The sequence below is a fragment of the Hemitrygon akajei genome, chromosome 23 (assembly GCF_048418815.1).
Source record: "Hemitrygon akajei chromosome 23, sHemAka1.3, whole genome shotgun sequence".
Lineage (NCBI taxonomy): Eukaryota > Metazoa > Chordata > Chondrichthyes > Myliobatiformes > Dasyatidae > Hemitrygon > Hemitrygon akajei.
In genome coordinates, this window is record NC_133146.1 from 50,612,584 (window position 1) to 50,631,691 (window position 19,108).

General features: G+C 41.9%; 1 protein-coding gene across 4 annotated transcripts in view; it reads left to right on the forward strand.

The window, feature by feature from the left end:
- Positions 1–19,108, forward strand: part of LOC140715429 (C-terminal-binding protein 2) — a 309,864-nt gene that overhangs the window by 35,837 nt on the left and 254,919 nt on the right. Inside the window, exon 1 of one of the 4 annotated variants that reach the window (XM_073027607.1) lies at positions 17,023–17,130. The exons of the other annotated variants lie outside the window; for them this stretch is intronic. The gene's annotated coding sequence lies outside the window, so the exon portion shown is untranslated. Of the gene's footprint in view, positions 1–17,022; positions 17,131–19,108 lie in introns of those variants that run through there. 4 annotated transcript variants of the gene reach the window in all.

Consider the following 19,108-nt stretch of genomic DNA (forward strand, 5'->3'; position numbering starts at 1 on the left):
GATCTCCCAGTGGCCTCCCATTTTAATTCCACATCCCATTCTCCTTCCGATATTTCTATCCATGGCCTCCTCCAGTGTCGCTATGAGGCCACACTCAGTTTGGAGGAACAATATCTTATATTCCGTCTGGGTAGCCTCCAACCTGATGGCATGAAATCGATTGCTCAAACTTCTGGTAGTGCCCCCACTTCACCATTCTCCATCCCCTTTTTCCTCCTCACCATATCTATTTGCCTGTCCATCACCTCCCTCTGGTGCTCCTCCCTCCCTTTTCTTTCTTCCATGGCCTTCTGTCCTTTCCTATTAGATTCCCCCTTTTCCAGCCCTTCATCTCTTTCACCAGTCAACTTCCCAGCTCTACTTCACCCAACACACACAAAATGTTGGTGGAACACAGCAGGCCAGGTAGCATCTATAGGGAGAAGCACTGTCGACGTTTCGGGCCAAGATCCTTCGTCAGGACTAACTGAAGAGAAAGATACTAAGAGATTTGAAAGTAGGAGGGAGAGGGGGAGATGTGAAATGATAAGAGAAGACCGGAGGGGGTGGGATGAAGCTAAGAGCTGGCAAGGTAATTGGCAAAAGGGATACAGAGCTAGAGAAGGGAAAGGATCATGGGACAGGGGGCCTAGGGAGAAAGAAAGGGGGAAGGGAGCACCAGAGGGAGATGGAGAACAGGCAGAGTGATGGGCAGAGAGAGAAAAAAAGGTGGGGAGGGGGAACCTCCTGGTTTCACCAGTCACTTCGTGTTTCTCCCTTCCCTCTTCCCACCTTTGAACTCTACTCCTCATCTTTTTTTTTCTGGAGTCCTGCTGAAGGGTCTCGGCTCGAAAAGTCGATTATGCTCTTTTCCATGGATGCTGCCTGGCCGCTGAGTTTCTCCAGCATTTTGTGTGTGTTGCTTTGATTTCCAACATCTGCAGATTTTCTCTTGTTTGTGAGTTGTAATCCTGTTCTTGGTTTTGCTGTTAAGCGATGCTGGACCCCAATAAACAGCTGAACTTCACTGCCTCAATCTTTTGATCACTTTGGGTTGCTCACTTCCCTGCAGCTGAGGCAGCAAGAGAAACACTTGGACCACCAGATGGTGTACAAAGCACCTCATTGATGCCTCTTAATGTCCTGCCTTTCTTTGACCTCAGAGCATGACATGGTGTATCAGAAAGCAGGTTTAATATCACTGGCATATGGCTTGAAATTTGTTAACTGTGTGGCAGCAGTATAGTGTAATACATGATAAATATGAAAAGTAGAACTGAATTGCAGTGTGTGTGTATAAAAAATAATTGAATTGAGGTAAGTACAGCAAAAGTGAAAATGAATAAAAAACTAGTGAGGTAGTGTTCATGGGTTCAATGTCCATTTGGAAATTGGATGGCAGAGGGGAAGCAGCTGTGCCTGAATTGCTAAGTGCATGCCTTCAGGTTTCTTTACCTGCTTCCTGATGGTAACGATGAAAAGAGAGCATGTCCTGGGTGGTGGGGGTCCTTGATGATGGAGCCGCTTTTCTGAGGCACCACTCCTCGAAGATGCCTTGGATTCTAGAGGCTAGTACCCACGCTAGAGCTGACTAACTTTACAACTCTCCGCAGCTTGCTACGATCCTGTGCAGTAGCTCCCCCCATACTCATCATGGGTATCTATCTTATTGGTGGTATTTATTCATGAGTACAGATGCAGATCAAATGTTTTTGTGAATTACCAAAGGGTTTGAGTAAATGTAAAATCGCAGAATACAATGAGTTGGTTTACTTGCTCTTCTATTTGTTTAAATGTGTTTATCTTTATAAAAAATATTTTGTCGCTTGGGAAAGAAAGACTAAACATTTGAGGATAAGAGGAAATAAAGTGTACTTGACTAATTCTTTCCATATCTCTCTTCCTGTATGAATATCGGTAAATGCACTCCTGTGTTAACAGTTTAGATTGTTTTGCAATCAGGATGTAGTATTGGTACAGTGTCTATAAAACGTATTCACCCCCTCTAATATGAACACCAAATCATTACTGGTGCAGCCAATTGGTTTTCGAAGTCACATAATGAGTTAAATGGAGATCACCTGTGTGCAGTTGAGATGTTTCAATTGATTGATACACCTGTATCCGGAGGGTCCAACTGCTGCTGAGTCGGTATCCTGACAAAAACTACACCGTGAAGACAAAAGAGCACTCCAAGCAACTCCATAAAAGGTTACTGAAAAGCAGAAGTCAGGAGATGGATACAAGAAAATTTCCAAGTCACAGAATATCCCTTGGAGTACAATTAAGTTGATCATCAAAAAATGGAAAGAATATGGCACAGCTGTAAATCTGTCTAGAGAGTAGGCCATCCTCAAAACTGGAGTGACATTTCAAGGAGACCAGTGAGGGAGGCCACCAAGAGACCTATGACAACTGTGGAAAACTTACAAGCTTCAGTGGCTGAGATGGGAGAGACTGTGCATACAACTGTTGCTTGGGTGCTTCACCAGTCACAGCTTTATGGGAGAGAGGCAAAGAGAAAGCTGCTGCTGGAAAAAAACTCAAATGAAATCTTGACTAGAGTTTGCCAAAAGGCATGTTGGAGACTCTGAAGTCAACTGGAGGAAGGTTCTATGGTCTGATGAAATCAAAATTGAGCTTTCTGGCCATTGAACTAAACGTTAATGTTCGGCATAAGCCAAACACCACTCATCATCAAAAACACATCATCCTTATCTTGAAGCATGGTGGTGGCTGTATCACATTGTGGAGATGCTTCACTGAAGCAGGCCCTGGAAGGCTTGTGAAAGTAGAAGGTAAAATGAATGCACCAAAATACAGGAAAATCTTGGAGGAAAACTGTTGCAGTCTGCAAGAAAACTGCAATTTGGGAGAAGATTTATTTTCCAGCAAGATAATGATCCCAAGCATAAAGCCAAAGCTACACAGGGATGGCTTGGAGCAACCAAGTCACTTTCCAGACCTCAATCCAATTGAGAATTTGTGGCTGGACTTGAAAAGGGCTGTTCACTCATGATCCCCATGCAATCTGACAGAGCTTGAGCAGTTTTGTAAAGAAGAATGAGGAAAAGTAGCAGTGTCCAGATGTGCAAGGCTAATGGAGACCTATCCACACAGACTCAAGGCTGTAATTGCTACCAAAGATGCATCTACTGAATACTGACTTGAAGGGATGAATGCTTGAGCAGTCAATTATCTTGTGTTTTATATTTCTAGTTAATTTAGAGCACTTTGTAGAGATCTGTTTTCATTTTGACATGAAAGAGTCTTTTTCTGTTGATCAGTGCCAAAAAAACCCCAAATTAAATCCACTGTGATTGGATGTTGTAAAACAGTAGGACATAAACTTCCAAGGGGGTTAAATACTTTTTATAGGCACTGTAAGTGAAGCCTTGGTGCTTCGTGCCATTGCTACTGATTTGACTTTATAGTTAATCTAGTACTCAATACTTGCAAGTGTGTAGTTGGTTCCTTTTCGACCAAATGATGCATTACATATTGTTTGGCAAGTAGGGCACGTTTCTCTTCAATTCATATTGGATTTCTTCCACCTGTTCTCTTGAACAGACAAGATGTAAATATAGCATCTCAAAGACAGTAAGTGCAAGCAAGAGATTGGAATAATAGTTGATGAAGACCCTAATTTGTGCTGCATTACCTGCAGTAAGATGATGCATCTTAAGAGCATGTGAAAGTCTGCAGTCATCAGGATGCCACTGATGACTGCTGGCACCGTCTTGACCAGAGGAAGTGAAGTTGGGGATAACTCCACGCAACTTCACTTGGCCCATCATTGAAATGTTCCCACAACCAATGAACTCACTCTCAAGTACTCTTTATCTCATATTCTCATTGTTTATTACTACTTATTTATATTTGCAATTGCACAGTTTGGTATCTTCTGCACCCTAGCTGATTTTTTCATTGATCCTGTTGTAGTTTCTATTCTATAGAATTGCTGACTATGCCCTCAAGAAAATGAATCTCACAGTTGTATATGGTGGCATGTATATACTTTGATAATAAAATTGACTCTGAACCTTGAATTTTGAAGTCTGTAAATGTTTTGACAAGGCCTTAACTTCAACAAGTTTTCAAATAAACCATTATGATGACTGCTGTTACATAACAATAATCAGTAGCTCAATCTCTTATGGGGCCGTGCATGAAACATTACTTTTAACTTTGAAGTTCAGGCTTCTTAACAGCAAGAGCTTAAAGTTCAAGTCTTTGCCGCATTCATCCTCCTAAACTGGAGAGGAGGGATACTGAAAACATTAAGTATGCTGTAGAGCATCTTTTTTTGTTGTCACTTAATCCAGGTTTTAAAGTCAGTGGAAAAAAAGTCCTCTACAATCTGTACATAGGTCAGCAATTCCATAACTGCTGCTACACTTATTGCTGATGACTTGACACTGAAGAAACTGACCTGTGCGAAATGATGCAGCCACTCATCAAAAAGTGTTATTTTCTTGCAGACCTGTTAATCTTATTGAGCAAACAGGAGCTAATAACATCAAATGCTGTTTATACCCAGGATCATTGTTGTGAGAGAGTGAGATGTTGCAGAGTATAACAAAGCTGGCATTTACAGACACGGCATGTATGAATTAATTTCTATTTATTTTAGGTGCTTATTTCCCTGTATTTGCCTCCTAAAGCAAGCTCAGACATCCCCACTACCCAGACCATGCTCTGTTCTTGCTGCTGTCATCAGGTAGAAAATACATGAGCCTCAGGATTTGCACCGCTAAGTTCAAGAGCAGTTACTACCCCTCAACCATCAGGCTCTTGAATAAAATGGGATAACTGCACTCACTCGCTCATCCTTAAGATGTTTTCCACAACCAATTATCTCAGCTTAAGGACTCTTTATCTCATTATCTCATGTTCTCATTATTTATTGCTATTTATTTCTATGTGCATTTGCACAGTTTATTGTCTTCTGTACTCTGGTTGGTTTTTCATTGATGCTACTCAAAAAAGAAGGCCTATTATAGCAACGAGGCTCTTTGTGAGTGTTTATAGTGAGAAATTCTGGACTTTTCTTTCATCTCTATCTGTAGGTAGGCCTCAGCTAAGTCCACTTTGCTGAAGTGTTTCCCTCCAGAAAGGTTTGCAAAGGTATCCTGTATCCTGGGTAGAGGGTATTGATCTGCTTTCAGTTCTGGGTTGATGGTATCGTTAATATCACCACAGATCCTGACCAACGTATTCTTCTTAGCTACTGGGACCTTTAGCATTGTCCCTGGGCTCCACTCAACCTTGGAAAGAATTCCTTCAACCTCCATGTGATCTAACTCACTGACTACCTTTTCATGGATGGTATAAGGAACTGTATGGGCTCTGCAAAACTTGAATTTGCATTTTCAGGTAACACAACTTTATTCTTGATACGCTTGAGTTTTGCAGTGCCATCCTTGAATCCTGCTGTGGCATCATCCAGTTCCTTTCCTAATCCACTTTCAGTTGACTGTATTGCAGGGGATATCATATGCAAATGATGGTTGTTTCTCCAATCAGGTTGCAGTTGTCTCAGCCAATCACAACCCCACAATTCTGGCCCACCTTTTTCAACACATACAAGTCATAATCACCATAACTTCTTAAGACCCAAAGGCATACAGTTGATGCAGAATTAGGCTATTTGACCCATCAGGTCTGCTCCGCCAGTCTATCATGGTTGATCCATTATCTCTCCAATCCCATTCTCCTGACTTCTTCCCATAACTATTGACACCCTGGCTAATCAAGAAATTATCAACCTCTGCTTTAAATATACCAAATAACTTGACCCCCACAGTAGTCTGTGACAATGGACTGCGCAGATTCACCATCTCTTTTTTTTTAAATTTTATTTAATTGCGTTTTTAAGTAATTACAAGTGTGGGAAAAAAATGTATATATCCCTTCCCCCCTCCCCTTAACCCCTCCCCCCTAACTTCCCTATTTAAAAAAAGAGAAAGTAAGAAAGAAAAAAAAAGAAAGAGTGCCTGGTTGTTGGAAGATCTCCACATGCTCCATGGAGTTCTTAATAACTTTAGTATATATATTTATTTCTTTCCCCAAGTAACCAATTGTTTCATCTTCAGAGCACCTATATATTTAGTCCTGTCTTTTGTAAATAAGGGCACCAAATTTTCAAAAAGATTCACCATCTCTAACAAAAGAAATTCCTCTTCATCTCTGTCCTAAATGGATGCCTCTCTATTCTGAGTCTGTGCCCTTTGGTCCTAGACTTCCCCGCTACCCTCTCCACATCCACTCTATCTAAGCCTAATGTGTTTCAGTGAAATCCGCCTTCATTCTTCTAAACTCCAGCGAGTACAGGCCCAGAGTAACCAAAGGGCCCTCATATGTTAACCCTTTCATTCCCAGGATCATTTTTATGAAGTTCTTCTGGACCCTCTCCAATGCCATCACATGCTTTCTGGCAAGGTGCTAGTAAGGGGCCAATACCCCTCACAATACTCCAAGTGCCATCTGACCAGTACCATATGAGCCTCGGCAAGTTACTCTTGTTTCAGTGGAGAGGGTCGTTCAGCCCATTGACTCTGTGCTGGCTCTCGAAGCATTCTCATTGGTCTTACACCCCCAAATTCAGCTGTAGTCTATGCTCTCTCTAGAGCTCATTAACTTTCTCCTATTCTCCACTTTCATTTAGATGAATTTGTGGTAGCCAGAACAATCCATCTGTGCATATGTGGGAGAAAACCTGAACTTCTGAGGGAAACCCATGGGGCTCAGGGAGAATGTGTGCAGAGGGAACCAGAGTCTGGATAGAACCCTGGTACCTGGAGTTGTGCAGCAGCAACTATTATTTACTGCACAACTGTGTCACAACTTTTCCTTTCGTTTTTAGGTACGTTGCACAGAGCCACAGCGTGGAAAGTTTCTTCGGTCAAAATATCGTCACTTGGATGAGATAGAAAGGTTATAGTGTGTAGCTATTACTTCACAAGATTACCTTTGGGCAACTTATCTGAAAAAATACATTATTAAGCTATGTTACGTTTAAGTGCACAGAAGAAATCTTACCTAATAGACTCTGTCAAGCTTGAAATTTTAACAATGACAGATATTAAGAATGAAAATCTTTAGTAGCAGGCTGCAGTTCACAGAGAGAAAAAAAGGTGCACAATGAAATTTGCTAGGCTCCAGCTCTAATTGAAATATACACACAGGATATAGGTGGGTAGCAGGGAAAAAACATTTATTACCCACCTCTAATTGCTTTGTAAGAGTGAATCACTCTTGTGAACCTTTGCAGTGGGGGGGGGGGGCGGGGTATCCAATCTTAGAACCAAAGGAACAGGGATACATTTTGATATTCGGCCGTATGGGAATGGAAATTGCAAGTGAAGGCAAATCCATAAACTAGATCATTTTGATCTTCTAGTCAATTCTTTTAATAATTCTAAGCTTCCAAGCACAACCTTTTAAGTTTTGCAACCTGTTTATTTTTGCATGGATAGCAATGTCTATGAGCTGCTCCATGTGTGTGACAATGGGAAAAGAAACAAAAATGCCGGGTTATTGTTAAGGGCACATCTGAGATTTCTGGAATTTGGAGCAGGGATGTTAACAACAAGGAGAAATAAATCCCTGACAAAATTCAATCATATCTATCCTCATCTTCCCTTTACCTTACCCCCTACATTGATTGTGCCCACAATTGCCGTTAGAGCAATTAGTTTCCAGTGTGTGTTTTGCTCCCATTACAATTCCCTCTTGAGCCTCTGCTGTCTGATCCTTTATTTGTCTTGTGTTAGCATGGAAGAACGCATTTTGATTTTTAACAGTGGGTGACATCATAACAATCCCACTCCTCTGTATAATCAGTAAAGTTGCCAGCGGGTGTTCAAGAGTAGAAAATGTTCACCCTCCCATCTCAGCATGCAGCCTCGGCTACTCGAGCTTTAGAGAGGCTTTGCTTTTATTTTGAAGGTTTGTGTTAGACAAAAAAAAGGATAATTTCACTTCCAATAATCTATTTTAACACAACCCTTGGCTTCCTTCTGGCAATAATTCAAGCTTGTGCTTGGAAGCTTGAAGTTATTAAAAGAATGGGCTTGAAGGACCGGATGATTCAGTTTACGGATTTTCCTTCACTTGCAAGTTCCTTTCCTGAATGGCCCAACTTCAAAATGTATCCCTGTCCCTTTGGGTCAAAGAATGGAAACAAACCTTATACGGCGATGATAACCTCTTTACTGAAAAGGTTCACAAACGTGATTGGTAATTGATGTTATATTTCTGGTAAACCTCCCCATATGTTCTGTGTATGTATATTTTAATTATAACTGGAGCATAGCAAATTTCATTGTATGTTTTTTTTTCATTCTCGCTGTGAACCACAGCCTGGTACTAAAATGATTTTCGTTCTTAATATCTGTCATTTTAAAAATTTTAAGTTGAATACAGTCTAATAGGTAAGATTTCTTCTGTGCACGTAAACATAACATAGCTTAGTAATGTATTTTCTCACAAAAGTTTGCCCAAAGGTAATTTTGTGAGGTAAACGCTAGACACTATATCCTTTATATCTAAGCAAAGTGAGGGTATTTTGACCGAAGAAACTTTCAGTGTTGTGGCTCAGTGTAAGGTACTTTCTTGTCAAACCAGGTGTACTGTGATGGAAAGAAGTTATATTTAACTACCACCTTTATGCAGCTCCAAAGCACAGTGTGCCCAGTGAATTATTTATGTCTTTGTTGACTACAGTTGTTACATAGGTAATCACAGCAGTCAGATTATACAGAGTAAGATATCACAAATTGCAAATAGTTTTATGATAACCTTTGCTTGACTTTTTTTTGAACTCCCTGTCCTTCGAAAGGTTCCCTGTTATTTTCATTTTAAACATCCACATGCAGACGTGTCTTGATGTTTCATGTAAAAGGTGGCATCTTTGATAAGAGCAAGAGTTGCTTACTGTTACCAGAAATTGTGAGTTCTGATTCAGATAAAGTGGGGACGGCCAGGTGTTTTAATTCTGACTATTCAATCGAAATCTTCCTGCGCTGCTGAAGACTTCACTGTGTACAAAAGCAACCCCCTTCAATGTGTGTTTTAAGTGTGATTGCCAGATTGTGCTGAATTATGGGCATCTTTGTATTTATTCGTGCATCGGACACCTGCTGTTCACCCAGCAGGTGGAAATTGACCCAAAGGTTTCCTGCAGAGAACAAAAGCAAGATTTTCATTTCTGCCTGCATTAGCTGCGTTTAAAGCCAGACTTCAGAAAGTAAATGCATGTTTCTTGGTGCAAAGATGGATCTAGGCATGGCTAGCTGGATCTTGGGATATTTGTTTCTCTTGGGTCCTTTACCAGCTTTCTCTGATTGGTTCTGCCTTGATGTCTGTTAATGCATTAACAGAGTCACTGGAGAGAGATACTGGTATATCTGAAGTAGTCTCTTTATTTGTCAAAATGAGACATCATATTGAGAGCCCTTTCAGAGGAAGAGGCCTGTTTGACCCAACACTACATGACATTTTATATGCTAAAGATCTAAGGACAATTCCATATTTACAATGCATCCACAATCCTTCCTTTGAATTACAGACAACCTTCATGCTTCCCTCTTCGCACCCTCACTACAGACATCCAGATGAATTTTAAATCAGCGTTGTCTGGTCTTCCTAGTAAATGTAGTTCACAATTTTTAGGAACCCAGAGCTGCATTTTAAATTTAATTTACAGTCCATATAAAGATTGAAAGATAGGTGGCTGAATTTAGTTGCTGAAGTTATTTGCTGTATGTGCTAACCCCAAAAATATCCTAACATCGTCTGTCTCTAATCAGCAGATTTGTTTGATTAGTATTCATAGTGAAATCCTAATATTCGCAGGTGTATTTAACAATGTCCTATTCTTGACCAGAATAGATAAAATCCATTAAACATGGATCTGATCATCTCCACCAATGCCTTTTGTGGAAGAAATCATCCTGCTTATATTGAGAAATGTTGACATAATTTCAGACATCATTTCACGGAAATGCATGGTTCATGAGAAGCTGTTTGATAACATACCATTAGCATTGCTCATTGACTGACTCAGTGATGTCAGTTGCCACTGAATATTTTCTCGCGCTGTGAACCTGAGTACGAGGTAGTTTATAGTGGGCTTCTGGAGGCTGTCAAACCTGAGGTCTGGAGGGAGCAGGGTAAGAGTGGAATAGTTTGCAAAGACTTGGGCTTGTTAGATGCAGATAATTAACCTTGGAATGGATCACTTCATATTCTGTCTCGGTAGCCTCTAACCTGATGGCATGAAGATCGATTACCTCTTCTGGTAATCTTTTTCCACTTTTTTTCCCCCTCGCCCTTCCTTCTTTTATTTCCCACCCTGGCCTCTTACCTCTTCTCCTCACTAGCCTATCACCTCCTCCTGATGCCCCTCCTCCTCCCTTTTCTCCTATAGTCCACTCTCCTCTCCAGCCCTTTATCTTCCTAGCCACCTGTCTTCACCTATCACCTTCTAGCTATCCTCCTTCTCTCCCCCCCCCACCCACCTTTTTATTCTGGCATCCCCTCCCCCTTCCTTTCCAGTCCTGAAGAAGGGTCTCAGAAAGAAACGTTAACAGTAAATTCATTTCCATAGATGCTGACTGGCCTGCTGAGTTCTTCCAACATTTTGTGTGTGTTGCTTTCGAATGGAAGATTGCTGCTAAATCCTGATAGACTGCATGAGCATGGTGCAGAAGAAAAAATAAGTTAACAAATCTTTGAATCTCTTATGCACTGGGTTGTGATTGATTTTGGAGGGGGTGGGTAGAGAAAACCAATTGTTACCTTTTCCGCGGCTTAACTAAAATGAAATTATGGTGCAAAAATTATCTTGGCCATTTTATTTTCCCCTCTAATATCACCCATTCACCTTAATACATCCTTTAGCAGTCTCTGCAGTGAAAGAATTGGATTCTAATGAAACGTAATGAGGTTCCTGCCTTTTTTTACACAGCTAGAAGCAATGTTCTAATTGACTCTGAGTCACAAAAGCAGAAATTTTATCAGGGAAGACCACAGAATAGATCATTGTGAAGCGTGATGTCGAATTTGAATTGATAATGCTGCTGAGACATTTGTGTGCACACATTGAGTCGGCTCAGTTTGTCTTTCAGATAGGTAGCGATTTTTACCTCCTCCTCATTTCAGAAGTGTAACAGAATATGGAGAGAAAAAGCAAAGTTGGCATGTGCCAACAAAAGCTAAAGATGCAGACCTTGTAGATTAAATAGTTCATTAGTAATGTTTTAAGAACAGCTTCTTCCCCTTCATCAGATTTCTGAATGGCTAGTGAACACTGCCTTGTTATTCCTCTATTACAATATTTAATTTTTTTTAGCTTAAAGTTTATATATATAAATATTGTAATTTACAGTTTTTATTATTATGTATTGCCCTGTACTGTTGCCGCAAAGACAACAAATTTTATGACATACGCAGGTGATGTTAAACCTGATTCTGAACATATGGCAGTGATAACAAACATGATTCTCAATAAAACAGTGGATAATTTTGAACAAAATTATCTTCCTTATGTAGTGAGGGATCTTGGTACATGGGGGTTGGAATTTTTAAGGTTCCAACACCAGTGACAACATGTACAACTCGCAGTTAAAACACAGATCAGACATAATGCTACCTTTACCCTGATTATGCGCATTGCTACAAACCACAGGCTGAAACTCATAATAATATGGTAATAGCCAGTCCATAACTTTTATCAACAGATAGCTGATTAGTGTTGGGTATTCTGCCTAATGAGAATTTTACTGAGACTGTTTTTTTGTGTGGTGTGATAGATATTTGGGCACTGATTGCTTGTTTTTACTTTCCGTAAGTACTGGCGTTGAATCAAGACAGAGAGTCTAAACTTGTCCGTAATTGGTTAAAATGTGGTGTGTGAGAAACGGGACCACTGACAGTGCTCCAAAGTGTGGCTTCTGGCCTCGTATAGGATAAACTATAAGCCTGTGACGTCTTCTGCTGTGTCTCGTTTACGGTCCAACACTGGTGCTGCAGCTGTGGGAATCTGCCAGTGGAGGAGGGCAGATGAGAATGTTCTAATTGACTCTGAGTCATCACAAAGGCAGTATTTTTTATCAGGGAAGACCATAGAATGGATCGTTGTGAAGGATGATGTCTAATTTGAATTGATAATGCTGCTGAGCTGTTTCTGTGCACACATTGAGGTGCAGGCAGGCATATTCTCACTCTTCCCAACTTCAAGAGAATGCTTTCTTGGAAAGAAACTCGCCTTCCTTCTGCCAGCTTGGGGCAGGCTGTTTTGAACCTTATTTATATCTGTATCACTTCAGTATCTCTTCTGGGTGGAATTATTAAAATGGACCAACATCAAGGTGGGCTGGGTATTAATATGACTTACTTACTGAGAGATTGCTGATTGTTAAGGTTAGGCTTTGATTGCAGCAGTTGTGTACCCAGGTTGGGGTAATGGATGAGGTGGGTAGGGAGAGATAGCTGGGCAGGAGCCTCAAGCAATATCTAGAAAACAGGGGGACAATGGATGCCCCTCCAAAGACAATAAATTTAGTTCCTGTGTGTGCTCCCGTGAGATCCAATTGATTGTGTTTCAGTAATTTGAAGTCAGAGCTGCTGTAGCAGTCTCTGATTCACTCTTAGTACACGTCACGATAGTGTGGGTCCTAGTGCCCTTCCCTTGGACAACATCGGTGGCGTGGAGAGGGGAAGGCCTGCAGCTTGGGCAACTGCCGGTCTCCCATACAACCCTGCCCAGGCCTGCGCCCTGGAAACTCCAGGCGCAGATCCGTGGTCTCTTGAGACCGACGGATGCCACCATAGTACAACACTCTATAGAGTACCAGGGATCCATGTTCAATTGCAGCCTGTAAGGAGTTTGTGCATTCTCGTGTGACCACATGGGTTTCCTCCGGGTGCTGGTACAGGTTGATAGGTTAATTGGTCATTGTAAATTGTACCATACTTAGGCTAGGTTAAATCGGGGGTTACCAGGCAGCATGGATCGAAGGGCTGGCAGAGCCTGTTCTGTGCTGTATCTCAACAAATTAATTAGTTTTTTAAAAGGTCTACATGTGCACATCTTCAGAATCAGGTTTATTATCACTGATGTGAAACTTGCTGTTTTGCGGTAGCAATACAATGCAATAACATAAGACATTACTCTCAGTTAAAATAACTAAAATATATTAAAAAAACAAATAAATGGGGCAAAAAAAGAGGCTGTATTCATGGGTTCTTGGACCATGAGGAAACCTGGCAGTGGAAGCTCTGCATCTTCAGGCTCCTGTACCTCCTCCCTGATGTTAGTAACGAGAAGAACACGTCCTGGATGATGAGGGATCCTCAAGGTGAAAGCCGAGTTGTTGAGGCAGCACCTTTTGGAGATGGTCTCAGTGGTGGGGAGGCTAATGTCCATGATGAACTAGCTGTGTCTATAACTCTCTGCAGCTTAGTTTGATTCTGTGCATCGGCACCTCCACACCAGACAGTGATGCAACCAATCAGAATGCTCTCCATTTTACATGTGTAGAAATTCTCTAGAATCCTTGATGACATACCAAATCTCCTCAAACTCCTAATAAGATATAGATGTGACTGTATCAATATGTTTTGTCCAGGATGGATCCACTGAGATGTTGCCGCCCAGGAACGTAAAATTGCTCACTCTTTCCACCGCTGATCTCTTGATGAGGACTGGTGTGTGATCTTCTGACTTCCTTGACCCAAAGTGCACAATCAATTCCTTGGTCTAGCTGATGTTTAATGCAAGGTGGTTGTTTCAACACCTCTCAACCTGCTGGCCTATCTCACTCCTGTATGCCCCCTCATCGTCAACTGAGATTCTGCCAACAATAGCTGTGTCATTGGTAAATTTATAGATGGCATTTAAGCTGTGGCTGGCCACACGTCATGTATAGAGAGAGTAGTGTAGCAGGCTAAGCATGTTTCCTTCAGTTGCATCTTTGTTGACTGTCAGTGAGGAGGAAATGTTATTTCTGATCTGGACTGACTGGTCTCCCAGTAAGGAAGCCAAGGGTACAGTTGTCGATGGAGGTACGCAGGCCTAGTTTTGAAGTTTGTTGATGAGTACTGAGGGTGTGATGGTGTTGAATGCTGAGCTGTAATCAGTAAACAGCAGCCTGACTTTGGTATTGTTATCGTCCAGGTGATCCAAGGTGAGTGGAGGGTCAGTGAGATTGCATCCACTGTAGACCAGTTGTAGCGGTAGGCAAATTGCAGTGGGTGGATGGAGGAGTTAATTCTTGCCATGACCAACCTCTCAAAGCACTCCATCACAGTAGGTGCAAGTGCCACCATGTGATCCTGCTCTTCTTGGGCACCGTGATGGTGATGCCCCTTTGAAGCAGGTGAAAACCTCGGACTGCAGTAGTGAGAGATTGAACGTGTCCTTGAAGGGTCCTGCCAGTTTGTTGGCACAGGTTTTCAGTGCCCTGCTAGGTACAACATCAGGTCCCAACCCCTTGCGTGCGTTCACCCTCTTGAAAGGTGGTCTGACATTGGCCTCTGAGATGGATTTCACAGGGGTGCGGCAGGGATTCGTACAGGTGTAGTTTTGTTCTCCCTTTCAAAGCATGTATAAAAGGCATTGAGCTCATTGGGGAGTGAAGCATCACAGCCATTTGTGATGTAATTTCACCCGATAGGAAGTAATGGCATGCAAACACTGCCATAGCTGACATGCATAGATAACATTGGATAACAATCAGGGTTGACATCTTGGCTTATTTGTCATTTGCTTGCTGGAGCTCAGTAATGCTGAACTGAGCAGCTTTTATCCAGCATTAAATTGATTACACACACAAAATGCTGGTGGAACTCAGCAGGTCAGGCAGCATCTATGGTGGGGAGTAAACAGTCAACGGCTTGGGCCGAGACCATTCACCAGCACTGAGGAGTGTTCTGATGAAAGATCTTGGCCTGAACCGTTGACTATTTCTTCCACTCCATAGATGCTACCTGACCAACTGAGTTCCTCCAGCATTTTGTGTGAGGTGCTCTGGATTTCCAGCATCTGCAGAATCTCTTGTGTTTTGATCTATCTTGTGTTTGGGTGGAATAATGTTCAGTTGCTCTATCTTATCCAAACTAACTCTGCGTCTGCATCATTTGTATTTGAGTGGTCCTCAGCACGAGCCAAATAGAAATTAGCATTTTATGCATAGTCATGAGTTTTGTCTTTATGATGCCAAGAAACAGCAGATCAGTTTTTGAGCTGTTGAAGGCGATAGCTTTGTTTGAGTTGGCCTGTGGGGCGGAGGTTCTTCAGCAGCTGTGATGCTAAGCCTACAGCACATTTCTTCACACACTGCTATTGTAGTTCTGAGAACACAGATACCTCCCTGCTTCAAATCAGTCCATGAGAAGTTACGGAGGTAGCAGAGTCATTTTCTTCCTCCATCTGTATTTTTGCAGAAGCCTCTCCAATATAATATTTTAAACTATCATTTTATAAGGCCACTGTTGAACTGTGGCTTAACTACCTCAGAGTCAGGTTAATTATCACTGATATATGTTGTGAAAAATTTGTTTTGTGTTAGTACAGTGCGATACATAAAAGACACTATATTTAAAACTTACAGTTTAACATGGCGCTACTGAGGCCTTATGACAGCTTACAGGTAGTTCAGATAGCAAGAAATATGGCTAAAATCATTATTAATAACACCTTTCTGAAGTAAATTGTGGTCAGCTATCACCACAATCAGTGAAGAAACAAGCGGAGGCAAAGCTGATTTGAAGGATGGGTCGTTGGGGTGCATCGCAAAGCCGAGGGGCAATATGTTCAAAACAGGGTCGCAGATGGGAGCAAACGATTTGGAGAGGAGTCCACGTGGGAAGGTTATGATGCCCTTCCACTTGACCCGGGTGAGAGGGTGGATCGGTCCAAGCACCGAGCTGATTTGGTGAATTCAAGAACGGCTTCAGGCTACGTGGTCCAAGCGTGTCCCTGAGCCAAGATCTAGGTCCTAGAGCGAGGCCCTACCTGGTGCTTGGGCAATTTAAACGCCGGCCTAGAAAGCCAGAGTGTTGGGACTGGAGGTGAGGGAGGGCTGAATTCTTCTCACTGGTGGCAGTTGTCTTTGAGAGTTTTGAGGGACTTTTGCCCACTAATACGATGAATTGAGATGGCTAGTATGAGTGGGCTGGGGTCTCAGTTTGGCAGTTAAGTCCTTATATCCCTTGCTACTCTAGATAACAATATATCCATCTTGGTTTTAAGATCAGTAATTGATATAGCATCATTTGGCATTTGTAGAAAAAAGTTCCAAATTTCCGCTGCACGTAGCCTGTGGAGGTGTTTCGTAGCTTCTACATTTGAAAGGTCAGGCTTGTAATTTTTTTTTTACCTTTAAGTCTATATCCTGCCTGTTATATCTCTTTGAAGTGCAGCATGTGTTAAATAGATATTTAATTAGTGTTTTCTCCTTGCCCTATTAGTGTTAAACTTTTGTTCAAGTTGCCCCTGTCAGAGCTGGTGGGCACCTGCCCACTGAACCCTGCTCTTGATTTGAACAGCGCCCAAATGTGAACAGCTTTGGATAAGCCCTCACTGAATAGATATCAGACCCAAAGTAGAGGTGAAATCTGCCCATAAATATGTTTGCCAGGCAGCTAACCCATGCCCCAGTTTACCAGCTGTCAAAGCACTCTGTGAGCAGTATACGTGGTCCTGATTAATCAATAAACACAGTGGTGAGAGCAAAACAAGGGAATGGTGCAATGGCCGCAGTGCAGTCTGAAGTTGTGCAAAGGAAATGCTAAATTGACAGTAACTAAATAACTGAGAGGGACAGGAGAAAAAGTCGAGGAACATTGCAGCAAAACTGAGAGCAGTGGAGAAGGTGCTGTCCTTGAGCCTGGTCATCTGGGATTTCAAGCTTCTATCAGAATCAGGTTTAGTATCACCGGCATATGTCATGAGATTTGTTAATTAATAAAAAACGTAGTGAGGTAGTGTTCATGGGTTCAACGTCCATTCAGAATTCGAATGGCAGAGGGGAAGAAGCTGTTCCTGAATCGTTGAGTGTGTGTCTTCAGGTGTCTGTACCTCCTCCCTGACGGTGGCAATGAGAACAAGGCATGTCCTGGGTGATGGACGCCACCTTTTTTGAGGTATTGCTCCTTGAAGGTGTCCTGGATACTATGGAGGCTAGTGCACATGATGGAACTAACGAATTTTACAACTCTCTGCAGCTTACTTCGATCCTGTGTAGTGGCACCCAGGAAGTGGAAGGGATGGTAGGTAACCTTGGTGATACTATTAGCCTTCCTGAGCCAATGTACCATGAAGATGGCCTGGATGGAAGGTAGTGATGACCACTGTGTTTTCAAATCACGGTTAAACTTGCTTTATGGCATCAGTGTTATTCCAGTTAAAACTGAGGATAGGCTGAATCCCTCCATCCATCAGCATTTAATAGCTTGCCAAGTCTAAGTCTTAATTCTAAGATGCTACTCTTTTAGTGTGCTGTGCTTGGCCTTTTCTGATAGATTTTACAAGTAGTAAATATAAAATGATAGATATCACCGGAATTAATTTTTATAGTTTTTTGAACTTATTCAGTTAATGCCATTATAACAGGGAGTAAGGAAATTAAAATCCTTTAAGGTTGATCTGTAAGGATTTTGTGAGTATATTCACTGAGGTGATTTAAAATGAATATTGGTATTGTTTGATGAGTCCAATCCCATCATTCTTGTGGTCACACACACTTGCATTATAATTTTATCTTCAGAGTTGTTATTCCCATAGAATTTTTCACAAGTTAATCTGGCATTGTTATTAAAGAATTCAGCCGACTGATTTTATCATTCCAAAATATCTGTTTTGCAGTGATTATCCTATTGATATATCAGCATTTTCAAAATCTTCAAAAATCAAAATAACAGATTCTTTCAGTTGTGACTGTCATATCCATTTCTCACACCTCATTTTGTCACTTTTGTCTTAAATATCTGTTTCCTTTTGCTCTGCATTTATTGTCTCTGAATGATAATTTTTTGATTCCTTTAGAATCCAACATCTATTTGCAGTGCAGACCAGTTAAACCAAAAAAGCCAAGCCCAACAGGACATATTTTTTATATATACAGCGCTGTGCAAAAGTACTTTTGCACCGTACCGTTAATGAAGAAAATGAAGTTTAAATACATTTACGATGATTGTCAAGGTCAGGATAGGTCCTTCAAACTGAGGAAAGAGATGCAGACTATCTGAGATGAAGTTCATGTGTGGCATAGTTTTGCTCAAGTGTTAAGTAAATGTGACCATTTGTACTGGTAATGCAAATTTTAGGGTGTTGATTTACATCACAAATAATTTTGTCAATACAAGATAGAGTTGCTAATGTTGACGAGTACCTCCATAGGCCTTGCTTTGTCACACTTTGCAACAGCTAGTATCTGTTTTACGTTATTCCCTATCCTGACCTTGCTGGAGTAATATCACCTCTGAGTCCTCCCAGGGGAATGCATTTCTGACCTTGTGGTTACTCATTTGCTGTCTGTGTAGAATCTGCATGCTCTCCCTGTGACTGTGTTCACTCTTTTCCATAGGTGCTGCCTGGGCTATTCTTCCAGCATCTGCAGATTTTCTCTTGGCTGGGTTTCCTTCCTTTGTTTCAAAGACACTCGGGGTTGATTGGTGGGTTAATTGGACCATGGGTGTCCGGTCAGTGCCATCTCATTGGGCTGATGGTAAACACAAAATACTCTGCAGATGCTAGGGTCAAAGCAACACGCACAACATGCTGGAGGAACTCAGCAGGTCGGGCAGCATCCGTGGGAATGAACAGTCAACTTTTCAGGCCGAGACCCTTCGTCAGGGCTGAAGAGGGAGGGGGCAGGGGCCCTATAAAGAAGGTGGGGGGAGGGTGGGAAGGTGAAGGCTGGTAGGTGCCAGGTGAAAAACCAGTAAGGGGAAAGGTCAGGGGGTGGGGCAGGGAAGCAGGGAGAGGATAGGCAGGAAAGGTGAAGAAGGAATGTAAGGGGAAAGCACTATGGGTAGTGGAAGGAGGCGGAACCATGAGAGAGGTGATAGGCAGCTGGAGGAGGAGGCAGAGTGAAACTAGGATGGGTGAAGGGAGAGGGAG